The 14,538-nt window shown below is 43.6% G+C and overlaps 1 protein-coding gene across 1 annotated transcript in view; it reads left to right on the forward strand.

The window, feature by feature from the left end:
- Positions 1–14,538, forward strand: part of LOC122557836 (serine/threonine-protein kinase BRSK2-like) — a 966,919-nt gene that overhangs the window by 470,388 nt on the left and 481,993 nt on the right.

Genomic DNA, 14,538 nt, shown 5'->3' on the forward strand with positions numbered 1-14,538 from the left:
TTAAACTAGTCGGGTGGGACTCAAAGAGATAGTGAGGAAAGAGATTAATCTGAGACTGGTACAGTTGAGAAAAGAAATGTGTCAAACAGTCAGGACAGTCAGGAACAAAGCAGTGAACAAGGTAGGACTGATAAATTAAACTGCATTTATTTCAATGCAAGAAGCCTAACAGGGAAGGCAGATGAACTCAGAGCATGGTTAGGAACATGGGACTGGGATATCATAGCAATTACAGAAACATGGCTCAGGGATGGACAGGACTGGCAGTTTAATGATCCAGGATAGAAATGCTATAGGAAGGACAGAAAGGGAGGCAAGAGAGGAGGGGGAGTGGCATTTTTGATAAGGGATAGTATAACTACTGTACTAATAGAGAATATCCCGGAAATACATCCAGGGAAGTTATTTTGGAGGAACTGAGAAATAAGAAAGGGATGATCACCTTATTGGGATTGTATTATAGACCTCCTAATAGTCAGAGGGAAATTGAGAAACAAATTTGTCAGGAGATCTCAGCTATCTGTAAGAATGATAGGGTGGTTATGGCAGGGGATTTTAACTTTCCAAACTTCGACTGGGACTGCCATAGTGCTAAGGGTTTAGATGGAGACGAATTTGTTAAGTGTATACAAGAAAATTTTCTGATTCAGTATGTGGATGTACCTACTAGAGAAGGTGGAAAACTTGACCTACTCTTGGGGAGTAAGGCAGGGCAGGTGACTGAGGTGTCAGTGGGGGAGCACTTTGGGGCCAGCGACTATAGTTCTATTAGTTTTAAAATCGTGATGGAAAAGGATAGACCGTGGGCGGCACGGTGGCGCAGTGGTTAGCACTGCTGCCTCACAGTGCCAGAGACCCGGGTTCAATTCCCGCCTCAGGCGACTGACTGTGTGGAGTTTGCACGTTCTCCGGGTGCTCCGGTTTCCTCCCACACTCCAAAGATGTGCAGGTCAGGTAAATTGGCCATGCTAAATTGCCCATAGTGTTAGGTAAGGGGTAAATGCAGGGGTATGGGTGGGTTGTGCTTCGGCGGGTCGGTGTGGACTTGTTGGGCCGGAGGGCCTGTTTCCACACTGTAAGTAATTTAATCTAATCTAATCTAAAAGTTGAAGTTCTAAATTGGAGGAAGGCTAATTTTGATGGTATGAAGCAAGAACTTTTGAAAGCTGGTTGGAGGCAGATGTTCGCAGGAAAAGGGACGGCTGGAAAATGGGAAGCGTTTAGAAACAAGATAACGAGAGTCCAGAGAAAGTATATTCCTGTTAGGGTGAAAGGAAAGGCTGGTAGATGTAGGGAATGCTGGATGATGGGAGAAATTGAGTGTTTGGTTAAGAGAAAGAAGGAAACATATGTCAGGTATAGACAGGATATATCGAGTGAATCCTTAGAAGAGTATAAAGGCAGTAGGAGTATACTTAAGGGAGAAATCAGGAGGGCAAAAAGGGGACATGAGATAGATTTGGCAAATAGAGTTAAGGAGAATCCAAAGGGTTTTAACAAATACATTAAGGATAAAAGGGTAACTAGGGAGAGAATAGTTCCCCTCAAAGATCAGCAAGGCAGCCTTTGTGTGGTGCCCAGAGATGGGGGGAGATACTAAATGAGTACTTTGCATCCGTGTTTACTGTGGAAGAGGACGTGGAAGATATAGAATGTGGGGAAATAGATGGTGATGTCTTGAAAAATGTCCATATTACAGAGGTAGAAGTGCTGGATGTCTTGAAATGCATAAATCCCCAGGACCTGATCAGGCAGATCCTAGATCTCTGTGGGAAGCTAGGGAACTGATTGCTGGGCCTCTTGCTGAGATATTTATACAATCGAAAGTCACAGGTGAGGTGCCGGAAGACTGGAGGTTGGCTAAAGCGGTGCCACTATTTAAGAAAGCTGGTAAGGACAAGCCAGGGAACTATAGACTGGTGAGCCTGATGTCGGTGGTGGGCAAGTTGTTGGAGGGAATTCTGAGGAACAGGACATACATTAATTTGGAAAGGCAAAGACTGACTGGGGATAGTCAACATGGCTTTGTGCATGGGAAATCATATCTCACGAACTTGATTGAGTTTTTTGAAGAAGTAAGAAAGAGGATTGATGAGGGTAGAATGGTGGACATAATCTATATGGATTTCAGTAAGGCATTTGACAAGGTTCCCCATGGGAGACTAGTTAGCAAGGTTAGATGTCATGGAATACAGAGAGAACTAGCCATTTAGATACAGAACTGGCTTAAAGGTAGAAGACAGAGGGTGGTGATGGAGGGTTGTTTTTCAGACTGGAGGCCTGTGACCAGTGGAGTGCCACAAGATTTGGTGCTGGGTCCACTACTTTTTGTCATTTATATAAATTATTTGAATGTCAGCATGAGCAGTTTAGTTAGTAAGTTTGCAGATGACACCAAAATTGAAGGTGTAGTGGGCACCGAAGAAGGTTACCTCAGATTGCAATGGGATCTTGACCAGATGGACCAATGGGCTGAGGAGTGGCAGATGGAGTTTAATTTAGATAAATGTGAGGTGCTGCATTTTGAGAAAGCAAATCTTAGCAAGACTTATGCACTTAATGGTAAGGTCCTAGGGAGTGTTGATGAACAAAGAGACCTTGGAGTGCAGGTGCATTGCTCCTTGAAAGTTGAGTTGCAAATAAATAGGATAGTGAAGAAGACGTTTGGTATGTTTTCCTTTATTGGTCAGAATATTGAGTACAGGAGTTGGGAGGTCATGTTACGGCTGTACAGGACATTGGTTCGGCCACTTTTGGAATGTTGTGTGCAATTCTGATCTCCTTCCTACCGGAAGGATGTTGACTTAAAACTTGAAAGAGTTCAGAAAAGATTTACAAGGATGTTGCCAGAGTTGGAGGATTTGGGCTGCAGCGAGAGGTTGAATAGGCGAGGGTTGTTTTCCCTAGTGTATCGGAGGCTGAGGGGTGACTTCATAGTGGTTTATAATATCATGAGGGGCATGGTAGGCTAAATAGACAAGGTCTTTTCCCTGGGGTGGGCGAGTCCAGAACCAGAGGCATAGGCTTAGGGTGAGAGGGAAAGGTTTAAAAGAGACCTAAGTGGCAACCTTTTCACGCAGAGGGTGGTATGTGTATGGAATGAGCTGTCAGAGGAAGTGGTGGAGGCTCATACAGTTGCAACATTCAAAAGGCATTTGGATGGGCACATGAATAGGAAGGGTTTGGAGGAATGTCGTCAGGTGTTGGCAGGTGGGATTAGATTAGGTTGGGGTATCTGGTCGGCATGGACGGGTTGAACTGATGGGTCTGCTTCCGTGCTGTGCAGCTCCCTGACTCTAAGTGAAGGCTCCTGGGGTAAAGATCAGAAAGAGAAGTCGAGGGAGTAAAAGAGAAAACACTTGCTTCTCCAAAATGAGCATCAGCTCCATCATTAGCAGATACAAGCTGCGAGTGACAATGAAAGGGCCAGAGAAGTAATTTTGTACTGGGGGTGTGGTCCTGGGAAAGGCCTCTGAATTTATTGAAGATTGTGAAGTGTATATTTGAGCAAAAAGTATTGCAGAAGCAACTTTTATTGCAGAAGGAGCTTTTAATATTTAGAAGTGCTCTGCCTCATTAATTATCCCATGATTTAGGCAGAAAGATTTGTAAAGGCTGTAGCCAATGAATGCTATTTAAAAACTTCTATAGAACAAAGTGCAGTATGTGTTGGACTGTGAAAGATGTGTTGGCTGCAGAAGGCAGAAAAATCCTACAAAGGGAGGAAGCCATTATTTTAATAATTTTAAAGGGCTGGAAGACCCAGTAAGTGTTATAGATACAGTATTGCAAGGAAACAAAACAAAAATTAGATTAGATTACCTATAGTGTGGAAACAGGCCCTTCAGCCCAACCAGTCCACACCGACCTCCGAAGAGTAACCCACCCAGATCCATTTCCCTCTGACTAATGCACCTAACACTATGGGCAATTTAGCATGGCCAATTCACCTGATCTGTATATCTTTGAACTGTGGGAGGAAACCAGAGCACCCGGGAAGAATGTGCAAACTCCACACAGGCAGTCGCCCAAGGCTGGAATCGAACCTGGGACGCTGGTGCTGTGAGGCAGCAGTGGTAACCACTGAGCCACCGTGCCACCCCATACTTGAAGGAAGCAAATAAATACATGATAGCATGTAACAAAATTTTAAAACTTTATTGGAATATTTTAATACAACGCTTCTACATTGTCAGCCCTAACTTGCTATTGTTTATGTGCAGCATTGCAATAATTTCTCAGTCTAGCAAATTGTACAGCAATATAATTTAAAATAGCAATGATGAATGCAAGCTAAAGAAAAGAAGTTTACAAGCAGTATTGAAATAATACATTTAAAACAACTTGACAGTATGAAGAATTGAGAATCAATTGAGGAGAAATAATGTTTTCATATTGATTTAAGGACAGATGGACCATAAGGAACGTAATATTGTACATCTTTGTGAAGACAATTCTTAAGAGCTGTAGCTGCTTTAAAATCCACTGCTATGTCTAAAGCTGAACTGGTTCATAAACTATTATATTGAGTAGGCAAAAGAGTAAAAACTAAGAATCAGTATCAGTGCTGTCGCACAGTAAAGTCTCAAGTATAGGCATCACAAAAGAATGCTTAATCTGTAAGACTGCAGGTGACTTCCATAAGATGTGCAGTGCTAGAACATAGTGACAAAGCTGGAAGGGAGGAGTAGGCTACACACGCAAAGAGCTCAGTATGGTTATAGAACTTCTTTTCGAACTGATGACCAAGGCATTTAGGGGGGATTTTTCTAATCTCACTAAGTTTGGTTTCGCAGACGAGTTACCAGCCTACAGAGATGGGACTAGATGATGCAGGTGCAATAGGCATCAAGAGCAGATGTATGCTACAAGTGTAGTGCACTTAAGTGCATTTCTCAAACAATGCACTTTTTTGAGCTTGCATGCATGTCTTGACCCCAAGCTCTTCAGAGGGCCAGGAAAAGTGCCATTAGGTCTGAGCGAGCAACCGACCCAGAAACTGTTGACCAATTTAATCAAAGGACAGCCAATAGAAGTTTTCATCGGGCTCCATAGACATGTGGTGGGACTCAAATGGAAACAAAAATTGTGATAAATATGATCGCATAATATAAATGTTTCATATGCCCAAGAATAAATATTGGCAACAAGCAAAAGAAGCTCAATCAAACTTGACAAAACCAAAGCAGAGGCCAGCACTCTGCTGCCTTTCACCAGTATGGTGTTGAAGGATGACCAGACGAAAAGTCCAGCAAGTTGATTGAGAAGGCATATTTGTAGTACTGACATCATTTTACAATCATAGATGTCTCTGTGATTTTTGACACAAGGCTAGTTATTCCAGCTTCCCATTGGAAAGATATATTGGAAAGGATATATGGAGGATCCTTGGGCATTGTCAGGTGAAGAACCAGGTTCAGTCAGCAATGCTGTAGCCAAGAAATTGAAGATTTCATAACTCATTTGAGAAATCAGGAGTGTTTGATCTTGCAAACATTTCTCATGACTGAAGACAGATCAAAAACCAAAACTCAAAGTTAGACAGAAGAAATGGGCACTGAAAACAAGAACAAGTAGCACAAGACACCTGTGCTCATTGAGGAATTTTTAACATGTTGTTCAGACAGCAGAACAGTCTGCTGAAGAAATTGCTGTAGCAGAACAAGAAGAGTCAATGCGAGTGACAAAGCTAGTGTTGAATGAGCAGGAGTCTTCTGCTAACATGACTAAGGATAAGAAAATCTGATTCGCTAGTCAAATATTGACTGAGGGTGACTGAAAGTGTCCAACCTCATCAAGTTGAAGAAGCTCATTTGCTTCAACCCAGACATATCGGCAGGCTCAGAGTAAAGGTTTCCTTCTTTATGGAGATGAGCTGCATACAACTCCCTGACAGCCGAACCAACATATGTGGATTCAGAACACAGTCAAAAAGAATAAATTACCTGGCCTGAATATCCAGGATACTGTATGATATCACATGTTCAAATCAAATCAAAACGCAGTAGCCTAGTGCAGAAATCTGGGATAAAGCAAGGAATGAAGACCATATTTTATCAGAGCAGCCATTTCCCATGATGATTAAAGGTCCCCGGATGATGATTCGGGACAAATACCTAAGATAAAAGGGATAACTCCTCTGTGAAGAGATTTCTGGAGTAATCGAACAATAACTAGTTCTAACAGAAACAATGTCCTTCCAAAAAGCATATACTTTACTGAAAAGATCCTCCAATGGAGAAATAACTCCGATTAGAATCCAGATCAACAATTCCATACCTTTAAGTCCTGAGAGAAAATATTCTGGGAAAATTGTGAAACTCCAAGACTTGTCTGCATTTGTAAAGTCAGAAACTGGTGGAAACGGTGGGAGTTAATGGCAAGAATGATTGGTTTGTTAAAATCAATATTAACAAACACATTTTAAGAAGCAAGCATGGATTAAAAAAACCCATCTGAGATGACATTATAACGTGTTTTTGAGTATTGTATAGGTGTGTCTGTTCTGTTTTCCCCTATTATAAAGCTGTTATATTCCACTCAATCCAACATACTGTGGTTATTACTGCTTTTCAGGAGCATCGTTTGTATCCCAGATTCAGGCATTAGCTTGGATTAAGCTGCTAATAATTTTCTTTGTTCATTGATATGTAGTGTCCATTGCTGTGCTCTAATGCAGCTTTTACCTTCCTCCAGAGGCCATCAGAGAAGCAGAGTGAGCAATCTCAAACCAACACTCCTAAAATCTGAAACCTGCAGGCAACATTGACAGTTTGTTGTTTGTGTACACAGTCAGTCCATTGTAACACTACTATTCAGTCGGTGAAGATAAAACATAGGAGTGTAATCCTCACTGCTTGCTGTGTACATCGTGCTTTGAGTCATGACTTTCATTGGTATAAGTCCTTTTACAACAGCATCTGGTGTAGAAGGCTGATTAAAATTCAGAATCCAGTCACTGCTCAAGGGGAGAAATACTTTTGTCTTGTTTCCTATTTATCCTTTTATTGTTCCTGGAGATAGTTCCATCATGTTTCAGCACAGGAAAACTAGCAGAGTTAATCAACAGCTTTAAAGGAGATGGTAGTTCAGCATTGGTCCTGACTCGAGCAATATAGAATATTACTCTCACACAGAAAGTTGGAGAGCATGGAATGCGTTTCCAGCAGCAGTTGTGGAGGCAGGGTCATTGGGGACATTTAAGAGACTCCTGGACATGCATATGGTCACAGAAATTTAAGGGTGCATTCATGAGGATCAGTGGTCGGCACAACATTGTGGGCTGAAGGGCCTGTTCTGTGCTGTACTGTTCTATGTTCTATAAAAGGCAGCAAGTTAGATTCAAACAGGTGGCACGGTGGCTCAGTGGTTAACGCTGTTACCTCACAGCACCAGAGACCCAGATTTGATTTCACTCTTGGGTGACTGTGTGGAGTTTGGACATTCTCCCCATGTCTGCATGGGATTCCCCTGGGTGCTCCAGTTTCCTCCTACAGTCCAAAGATGTGCAGATTAGATAGATTGGCTACTCGAAATTGCTCATGGTGTCAAATGGTGTGTAGGCTAGGTGGATTAATCATGAGAAATGTGGCGTTATGGGAATAGGGTGGGCAACTGGATCTGGTTCAGAGGGTCAGTGCAGACTTGATGGGCTGAATGGCCTCTCTCTGCACTGTAAAGATTCTGTGACATAAGCTGCAAAAATGCTTAATATTAATACTTTTGCAAATTCAACAAAAAGTCTGAAGTCAACATGAAAACCGTGCACAGCAATGATGAACTTAAAAATTACTGAAGATCATCAAGGTCAAGTCACCATAGCCTAACCAGGCCATAGGGCTGCTCTCTCATTAGAGACGGCTGGTGGTGATTTAACCTGAGGGCTACCACACCTCAAGCAAAGAGAGAGATTGAGGAGGAGAGTCCTTCATGGTAACTTCAGCCAATGCAGGAATTGGACCCATGCTGTCTGCTTTGTTCAGCCAATTGATCTAAACTGACAAATTATTTTCTGGGTCTGTAGATTGTAAAGGAGCAAAAATGGCCTTTGCAGTGATATATACTTCCTGTCAGATATGGGAGTTTAAAGAGAGTTTGAGGGCTACTGCAGATTATATCTGCCATTAATGCTGTTGGATGCAAATCTTATCAATCGAGTGGATCGGTTGGAGAGACAGTTAGAAGCGATGAGGAATTTGCAACAGCAACAGTATGTGAAGGACGGCAGTTTAGGAAGGGGGAAAGTCTCAGATACAATCACATAAAATGGTTAACTCCAGGAAGGGTGAGACAGGTCGGCACCTAGGGCAGGGGTCTTTTGTGGATATACCCATTTCATACAGGTATGCTGTTTTGGAAAATGTAGGGGGTGATGGATTCTCAGGGGAACGTAGCATGAACAGCCAAGTTTCTGGTATTGAGACTGGCTCAAAAGCAATGAGGGATACGTCGGCTTCCAAGAGATCAATTGTGTTAAGGGATTCTGTAGTCCAAGGTACAGACAGACGTTTCTGTGGCCAGCAGAGAAAAAGCAGAATGGTGTGTTGTTTCCCTGGTGCCAGGATCAAGGATATCTCAGAGAGGGTGCAGAATGTTCTCACGGGGGAGAGGGGCCACCAAGAGGTCATTGTCCACATTGGAACTAACGATATTGGAAGGGAAGAGGTTGAGATTCTGAAGGGAGATTACAGAGAGTTAGGCAGAAATTTAAAAAGGAGGTCCTCAAGAGTAGTAATATCTGGATTACTCCCAGTGCTACGAGCTAGTGAGGGCAGGAATAGCAGGATAGAGCACATGAATGCATGGCTGAGGAGCTGGTGTATGGGAGAAGGATTCACATTTTTGGATCATTGGAATCTCTTTTGGGGTAGAGGTGATCTGTAAAGAAGGACGGATTGCACCTAAATTGGAAGGGCACTAACATACTGGCAGGGAAATTTGCTAGAACTGCTTGGGAGGATTTAAACTAGTGAGGTGGGGGGGTAGACCCAGGGAGATAGTGAGGAAAGAGACCAATCTGAGACGGGTACAGCTGAGAACAGAAGTGAGTCAAACAGTCAGGGCAGGCAGGGACAAGGTAGGACTAATAAATTAAACTGCATTTATTTCAATGCAAGGGGCCTAACAGGGAAGGCAGATGAACTCAGAGCATGGTTAGGAACATGGGACTGGGATATCATAGCAATTACGGAAACATGGTTCAGGGATGGGCAGGACTGGCAGCTTAATGTTCCAGGATAGAAATGCTACAGGAAGGATAGAAAGGGCGGCAAGAGAGGAGGGGGAGTGGTGTTTTTGATATGGGATAGCATTACAGCTGTGCTGAGGGAGGATATTCCCAGAAATATATCCAGGGAAGTTATTTGGGTGGAACTGAGAAATAAGAAAGGGATGATCACCTTATTGGGATTGTATTATAGACCCCCCCCACCAATAGTCAGAGGGAAATTGAGAAACAAACTTGTAAGGAGATCTCAGCTATCTGTAAGAATACTTGGGTGGTTATGGTAGGGGATTTTAACTTTCCAAACATCGACTGGGACTGCCATAGTGTTAAAAGTTTAGATGAAGAGGAATTTCTTAAGTGCGTACCAGAAACTTTTCTGATTCATTATGTGGATGTACCGACTAGAGAAGGTGCAAAACTTGACCTACTCTTGGGAAATAAGGCAGGGCAGGTGACTGAGGTGTCAGTGGGGAGCACTTTGGGGCCAGCGACCATAATTCTATTCATTTTAAAATCGTGATCGAAAAGGATAGACCAGATCTAAAAGTTGAAGTTCTAAATTGGAGAAAGGCCAATTTTGACGGTATTAGGCAAGAACTTTTGAAAGCTGATTGGGGGCAGATGTTCGCAGGAAAAGGGACGGCTGGAAAATGGGAAGCCTTCAGAAATGAGATAACAAGAATCCAGAGAAAGTATATTCCTGTCAGGGTGAAAGGGAAGGATGGTAGGTATAGGGAATGCTGGATGACTAAAGAAATTGAGGGTCTGGTTAAGAAAAAAAGGAAGCATATGTCAGGTATAGACAGGATAGATGGAGTGAATCCTTAGAAGAGTATAAAGGAAGTAGGAGTATACTTAAGAGGGATATCATGAAGGCAAAAAGGGGACATGAGATAGATTTGACAAATATATTTAAGGAGAATCCAAAGGAGTTTTACAAATATATTAAGGGCAAAAAGGAAACTCGGGAGAGAATAGGGCCCCTCAAAGATCAGCAAGGAGCCACAGAAAATGGGGGAGGTACTAAATGAATATTTTGCATCAGTATTTACTGTGAAAAAGGATATGGAAGATATAGACTGTAGGGAAATAGATGGTGACATCTTCCAAAATGTCCAGATTACAGAGGAGGAAGTGCTGGATGTCTTGAAACGGTCAAAGGTGGATACATCCCCAGGATCTGATCCGGTGTAGCCGAGAATTCTGTGGGAGAAGTGATTGCTGGACCTCTTGCTGAGATATTTGTATCATCAATAGTCACAGGTGAGGTGCCGGAAGACTGGAGGTTGGCAAACGTAGTGCCACTGTTTTAAGAAAGGTGGTAAAGACAAGCCAAGGAACTATAGACCGGTGAGCCTGACCTCGGTGGTGGGCAAATTGTTGGAGGGAATCCTGAGGGACAGGATGTACATGTGTTTGGAAAGGCAAGGACTGATTCGGGATAGTCAACATGGCTTTGTGCATGGGAAATCATGTCTCACAAACTTGATTGAGTTTTTTGTAGCAGTAACCAAGAAGATTGATGAGGGCAGAGCAGTAGATGTGATCTATATGGACTTCAGTAAGGTGTTCGACAAGGTTCCCCATGGGAGACTGATTAGCAAGGTTAGATCTCATGGAATACAGAGAGAACTAGCCATTTGGATACAGAACTGGCTAAAAGATCGAAGACAGAAGGTGGTGGTGGAGGGTTGTTTTTCAGTCTGGACACCTGTGACCAGTGGAGTGCCAGAAGGATCGGTGCTGGATCCTCTACTTTTTGTCATTTATATAAATGATTTGGATGCGAGCATAAGAGGTACAGTTAGTAAGTTTGCAGATGACACAAATTTGGAGGTGTAGTGGACAGCGAAGAGGGTTACCTCAGATTACAATGGGATCTTGACCAGATGGGCCAATGGGCTGAGAAGTGGCAGATGGAGTTTAATTCAGATAAATGCGAGGGGCTGCATTTTGGGAAAGCAAATCTTAGCAGGACTCATACACTTAATGGTAAGGTCCTAGGGAGTGTTGCTGAACAAAGACACTTTGGAGTGCAGGTTCATATCTCCTTGAAAGTGGAGTCGCAGGTAGATAGGATAGTGAAGAAGGCGTTTGGTATATTTCCCTTTATTGGTCAGAGTATTGAGTACTGGAGTTGGGAGGTCATGTGGCGGCTGTACAGGACATTGGTTAGGCCACTGTTGGAATATTGCATACAATTCTGTTCTCCTTCCTATCAGAAAGATGGTTAGATTAGATTCCACCATAACTGGCATGAGGTATTATTAGCTACAAGTTGTGGATTAGATTAGATTCCCTACAGTGTGGAAACAGGCCCTTCGACCCAACAAGTCCACACCGACCCTCTGAAGAGCAACCCACCCAGACCCATTCCCCTATATTCACCCCTGACTAATGCACCTAACACAACAGCCAATTTAGCATGACCAATTCACCTAACTTGCATATCTTTGTGATTGTGGGAGCAAACCGGAGCACCCGGAGGAATCCCACGCTGACACGGGGAGAATGTGCAAACTCCACACAGACAGTTGCCCGAAGCGGGAATTGAACCCGGGTCCCTGGCGTTGTGAGGCAGCACTGCTGACCACTGAGCCATCGTGCCACCCCTTGTGAAACTTGAAAGGGTTCAGAAAAGATTAACAAGGATGTTTCCACGGTCAGAGGATTTGAAGCTACAGGGAGAGGCTGAATAGGCTGGGGCTGTTTTCCCTGGAGTGTCGAAGGCTGAGGGGTGAGCTTATAGAGGTTTACAAAATTATGAGGTGCATGGATAGGATAAATAGGCAAAGTCTTTTCCCTGGGATTGGGGAGTCCAGAACTAGAGGGCATAGGTTTAGGGTGAGCGCGGAAAGATATAAAAGAGACCTAAGGGGCAAATTTTTAACGCAGAGAGTGGTACGTGTATGGATTGATTTGCCAGAGGATGTGGTGGAGGCTGGTACAATTGCAACAATTAAGAGGCATTTGGATGGGTATTTGAATAGGAAGGTTTTGGAGGGATATGGGCTGGGTGCTGGCAGGTGGGACTAGATTGGGTTGAGATTGGGTCGGCATGGATGGGTTGGACAAAGGGTCTGTTTCCATGCTGTACATCTCTATGACTCTATAACACACCATATGGCCTCCTTCTTTCAAGATTATAATTTCCTCGCCCACGTGGTTTGAAAATACCCTCCAACGCATCTCATCCACGTCCCACACCTCTGCCCTCAAACCCCACCCCTCCAGCCTCCCCTCAGTCCTTACCTTCCATGCTACCAACCTCTGCATAAACCACATCATCCACCGACATTTTCACCACCTATAATGGACCCCACCACCAGGGATATATTTCCCTCCCCACCCCTATTCGCTTTCTGCTAAGAACGTTCCATCCGTGATCACCTGGTCAGGTCCACGCCCCCTAACACTGCACCATCCCCTCCTGGCACCTTCCCTTGCCACTGCAGGAATTGCAAAACCTGTGCCCACGCCTCCCCCCTCACCTCCATCCAAGACCCCAAAGGAACCTTCCACATCCATCAAAGTTTCACCTGCATTCCACCAATGTCATGTATAGTATCCATTGCTCCCGATGTGGTCTCCTTTACATTGGGGAAACCTTCTCACAGAGCATTTTGGGGAACATCTCCAGGACCCCACGGCCCCGTGGCCATACATTTCAACTCCCCATCCCACTCTGCCACAGACATGCAGGTTTTGGGCTTCCTCCATTGTCACTCCTTCACCACCCGACGCCTGGAGGAAGAACGCCTCATCTTCCTCCTCTGAAAACTTCAACCACAGGGCATCAATGTGGACTTCACCAGTTTCCTCATTCTCTCTCTCCCCCCCACCTTGCCCCCAACCTTATGGTATGCTTTCCTTTATTGGTCAGAGTATTGAGTATAGGAGTTGGGAGGTCATGTTGTGGCTGTACAGGACATTGGTTAGGCCATTAACCAATGGAATATTGTGTGCAATTCTGGTCTCCTTCCTATTGGAAAGATGTTGTGAAACTTGAAAGGGTTCAGAAAAGATTTACAAAGATGTTGCCACGGTTGGAGGATCTGAGCTACAGGGAGAGGCTGAACAGGCAGGGGCTGTTTTTCCTGGAGCGTCGGAGGCTGAGGGGTGACCTTATAGAGGTTTACAAATTATGAGGGGCATGGATAGGATAAATAGACTAAGTCTTTTCCCTGGGATCGGGGAGTCCAGAACTAGGGGGCATAGGTTTAGGGTGAGAGGGGAAAGATATAAAAGAGACCTAAGGGGCAACTTTTTCACGCAGAGGTACGTGTATGGAATGAGCTGCCAGAGGATGTGGTGAAGGCTGGTACAATTGCAACATTTAAAAGGCATTTGGATGGGTATATGAATAGGAAGGGTTTGGAGGGATATGGGCCGGGTGCTGGCAGGTGGGACTAGATTGGGTTGGGATATCTGGTCAGCATGGACGGGTTGGACCGAAGGATCTGTTTCCATGCTGTACATCTCTATGACTCCATTCCCACCTCCATCCACCAATTGCACACTTAGCTACCTTCTCACCAACCACACCCCCCTCCCATTTATTTCTCCACCCCAGAGACTCCCAGCCTCATTCGTGATGAAGGGTTCCTGCCCGAAAGGTTGATTTTCCTGCTCCTCAGATGCTGCGTGATCTGCTGTGCTTTTCCAGCACCACTCTAATCTTGACTCTGATCTAAACCGACCCCCACTGAAGATTAAGTGCTAGAAGAAAAAGCTTTAGCTTTGTGGGGTATATATAAGCATGCACCTTGTTCAACATTAGAAATAGGTTTTGAATAAACGCCTTTTATATCTTGAAATTGATAAACAAATAAGTAAAGGCTATATGTTTAATTTTACTGAAAATTGTTTATTTTAAATTTGGTTTCTCTAGAAATAGATCAGTGGAATAATTATTGATGATTAATGCCAGTTACATAATGTTTGTGAGTCTGAAAAGGGGCCATGCTCACAACTCCTCTGCAGTTGTGGCAGATACTTAAAATGAACATATTTCAAAGCTGTGTTAGAATTTTCAGTTCACCTTGCTCAGTTATTAAGTTGCTTGCTGAAACATAAGCTAATTATTGTGTGGGTGTAGAATAAAAGTTACTTTAGTGAAAAACCTCAATGTTCAGTAGTTTGATAAGAAACAAGACTAGCCCAACAGATTGGCCTTACAGCCAATCATGAATAATTGACAAGAAATTTGTGCAGTTTAGTTTTGAAGACCAGAAGTGGAATACTTCTCATGAGTCTGAAGCTGATTCAGGGGAATGACATCTGATAAAACAAGGTAATGTGATTGTAAGTCT

Source organism: Chiloscyllium plagiosum, unplaced genomic scaffold, assembly GCF_037043375.1.
Source record: "Chiloscyllium plagiosum isolate Xiang-an unplaced genomic scaffold, Cpla_swu_hap1 HiC_scaffold_18, whole genome shotgun sequence".
Lineage (NCBI taxonomy): Eukaryota > Metazoa > Chordata > Chondrichthyes > Orectolobiformes > Hemiscylliidae > Chiloscyllium > Chiloscyllium plagiosum.